Here is a 3,782-nt window from a genome sequence, read left to right on the forward strand (position 1 = left end):
CTGCCTCATTCATTGTAGTATTAATGTGTTTGAATAAGGTCAGGCTGCCGATTACCAGCTACTGATTAAAGTCCAACAGATATTGCTATCCTCTGTGTTGATTTCTTTAATGTTAAGAATGTTTCTCATAAGACCTTATCAGATTGCATTGTGAAACATCTGGGTCACCTAATTTTAGTGTAAACAAGATGGTGAACTCTTGACTAATGACTAATTTTGCACTGAAACACAAACTTGATGTTACACATCTTAAACAATGATATGGGCGCCACTTAGACAACCAGACCTGTGTGCTTTGCTGTGACTATAAATGGCTGGAACCTCAGATAAAGAAAGTTATTTTCTGACTTCCATAACTGAGGCATTCTCTACAGAATGTAATGTGCCCATTCTACTTCAGATCCATTGAATCATTGTGTGTTTATGTTGCTTAAAGCAGAGCATTCACTGCTTTAATGTAATCAGCATCTTATCTGACAATATCATGGTGTAGAAGTGCAAGGAAATACCATTATGTTATGATCAATGTCATTTATTGTGCACAAACATTATATTAAGGCATCTGCTGGAAATGTTATGATCAACAATTCTCATGCAAAAAATACTTTAAAAACTACACAAATAGTGTTTTGGAGAGGGGGGTTTCAGAGGGAGGGGGCAGCTCTGGAGAAAGGTCTGTCAATCCAGGTCTGCTGCTTGGTGTGATGGAGACATGAGGTTAGCATCAGGAGCGGAGGCTGCAGGAGGGACCGTGGAGCTGAGGCACACCTGTACTGCTTCTCTTGAGAAGAACTGAAGGACACAAACAAACCATAGTGTTAAATTATGAAGATGGTTCCCTCTGATTTTTTTTTAACATAAACGTCAGACAGGCCACTAAAAACTAAAAATGCTGAAGCTAACAGCTACCACACAGCAAGCTAATGCCTTCCTAAGGCTGCCAGGGAGTAGCATGAGTAGCATTGTAGCAAGAGAGTGTAGCTAATCACAGCCCTCACAGTTCTTCATCAGTGGAGAAGTACCTCGCCATGTTTTCATCTTCAGAGGAGTCATCCAAAGACTGTGCTGCTGTTCCAGAATATGTCAGGCCCGCTGCAGCCTGCTGGGCTTGAACTCTGAGCACGCAGAGTAGGCCCTCACGTCCCCTCTCAGTAAATGCATCAGTACTGCCTGAGAATATATGATAAAAGACAAAAACGTCTCAATTGTGCGTTTGTGTGTATGTATACATACACACATACAAGGCTTTCTTTTCTACAGAAATATTTTTCCTGAGTTGATGACTCTGCTTATTGCCATCTAGAATGTGAAACCAAATATATTTTTTGGTGTACCCATACAAGATGTCCAATGTAACACCAATAAAATCCAATCTACTACACTACGGTTTTAATGCCTCTGCAATAGCGAGTCGCCGGAGGCATAACTGCATGTTTTCGGATTGTCTAACTTTGTATTTGTCTTAAAGTAAAAAGGTCAAGGCCACACTGACCTCATCTTATGGTTTCAGTTGTCAAGAGATACAGTGTCATTTATATGAGAGAAAATATGTAGAAATATGTAGACGGACACTGCTCTGGTTAGCGGAGTCATACAACGCAGTGCGATAATTCTAGTGTAGTTTTTTTGTAATAAATGGGTTATCTATTTTTACAATCTACAAAAAGTTATCTATACATTTGGTCACAGAATGTTACACAAATAAATTGGCATTAAAGTTGGCATCTTGCTGTCTCACCAGTCTGACGATGCAGCTGAAGCGTCCATCAAGGGCTTTCTGCAGGTAATTTGGATTGTTTGTTTCTTTCGACGAGGAGAATAACATGAATTCATACCGATATCAGTTTACAATCAAACCTTTTTGTGTTGACCTTGTTTAAACAGAGTCAAAGGACATTGTACAACAATGACACATATTTTTCCACAGTACCTGTCGTTCACTACTGAACTTCTGACACCCATTACTGGACTGTGTCTTCCTGTAGAGTGGTGATGTTCTCAACGTTCTTTTCAGTCTGTCAAAACAAAATTAGAGTTACAAATGTTAATGCCCCACAACCCATTGCAGATACGGTTGTATTTGCACACCACATCGGATCAAAACAAAACTGCAGTCTGTGAAACAAGCAGTTTTGGTAGATATAAGGGAAATGCTAATATTTCTACATGAAACATATTCAGTCCCTTAAGCAAAATAACAATGATGGCAGGCCGCAACCTCGATGCCTTGGTCTACTTTGCTTACAGACTAGTTTGCGGAGTCTCGTGCTGCCGCCCACTGACCGATACATCATCGCTCTTTTCTGAAACTAATGAAGGCAAATTCACACATGTAGACAGAAATAAACAGTATAAATTAAAAGGTGTAAATATTGCTAACATTATGTTTGATGGGGGTCATCATTATACATAACAGAGGAAAACTTTGCACATGTATTCCTTAAATTTACTTGCCTTCCTGTGGAAAAAGTTGTTTTCCTAGTTAAACAATCACAGCAGGGAAGCATGATTGATCAAAATTCTTTCAGTGTGATATTAACTTGTATTTCAGCAAGTGTACTTTGGGGATTTAATAAAAATGTATATTTGGCAAATTATATAAAATGTTTTTTCTGGTATGTAACTTAAAAGTACCTCTTTAATGGTAGGATCATTTCTCTCCCTCATCTTCCTCGTGGTACGTGGATGATGGTAGTGGGCTCAACCCGGCTTCTCTTTCTCTCCAGGCTGCCCTTCCTGCTCTTCATCAAGCAAAACAAACTGTTTGGTCCAAGTTGTTGACGTTAATGAAACTCCTGTAGCTTCACTTGGATCCTCCTTGATTAAAAAACAGAACATAGCAATTGTTTTATAAAATGAATCGCAACTCCATAACATGGAAACATTATTGTCATAGTGCATACTATACATTAAAGCAAATTGACCTGATATTGTGGAGTAATGGTAGACAAATACACTCCTTATTAATCTAAAGCATTCATAAATCAAATTCATGTTTATATTTATATTGTAGCGTCCCTCAATGATGAGCTAAGCGTCTTGAACTGCTTTCAACAACCATGTATTCACCTCCCAGGTAGCACAGGCTACCGTGGGCTGAAGCATGTGGCTAACAATGGCGTATTAGCTGATGAACAGCGTCCATAGTGTGGATTGACGGACTCTCTCCGCACTCGGACTGTAAACCTAGATCGTAACGATCTTTAAAAACAATAAACTACTTACCTGACAGAAGGAAGATGACATCGTGGTCTTCCAAGCGCGCCGTGTTTATGACGCAGCCCCGAGTTAAAGGGCTGGTTGTTTACAAATAGGGTTTTTACGACAGCCACACGTCATGTCCGCTCGCGCACTCGGTCCGCTCGCGCACTCGGGCCGCTCGGCTCGCGCCGCTCGGGCCGCTCGGCTCGCGGACTCGGGCCGGTCGCGCACTCGGGCCGGCCTCGGTATAAACAGACTCGCATGATCCTTCTCATTAGAGATGTAATCTAGCCTCAAATATTACTATTATATAACATGAATAACATTCACGATCACTGAAGGACACCACGCAGGGACTGTGATTTAAACACCAAGCTGCGCCCGTGGTGCCATGGCAACCATCATAGCAACGATAAAAACATGCGTGATAACTATTAAAATATTTATCATAAGCACGAACTGGCTGAAGACTGTGGAAGCAAAGACCACATTTCTTGCTAGAAATGGTGTCAGAATGTATTTTTATGCCCAAACTAAGTTACAAAATTATATTTTTATCTGAAAAAACAAGGAATCTCCGC

The 3,782-nt window shown here is 40.5% G+C and overlaps 1 long non-coding RNA gene across 3 annotated transcripts; it reads right to left on the minus strand.

The window, feature by feature from the left end:
• Positions 1-511: 511 nt before the first annotated feature.
• Positions 512-3,333, minus strand: LOC128444918 (uncharacterized). 3 transcript variants are annotated; one of them, XR_008339205.1, is made up of 6 exons: positions 3,226-3,333; positions 2,635-2,817; positions 1,931-2,015; positions 1,739-1,803; positions 1,023-1,170; positions 512-792 (listed from the first exon to the last, which is right to left on the minus strand). It is a non-coding gene; the product is annotated as an uncharacterized LOC128444918 (long non-coding RNA). The 3 variants fall into 3 exon arrangements; XR_008339206.1 differs by lacking the exon at positions 1,739-1,803; XR_008339204.1 differs by having other exon boundaries at positions 1,023-2,015.
• Between the last annotated feature and the right edge of the window lie 449 nt (positions 3,334-3,782).

The sequence above is a fragment of the Pleuronectes platessa genome, chromosome 1, assembly GCF_947347685.1.
Source record: "Pleuronectes platessa chromosome 1, fPlePla1.1, whole genome shotgun sequence".
Classification (NCBI taxonomy): domain Eukaryota; kingdom Metazoa; phylum Chordata; class Actinopteri; order Pleuronectiformes; family Pleuronectidae; genus Pleuronectes; species Pleuronectes platessa.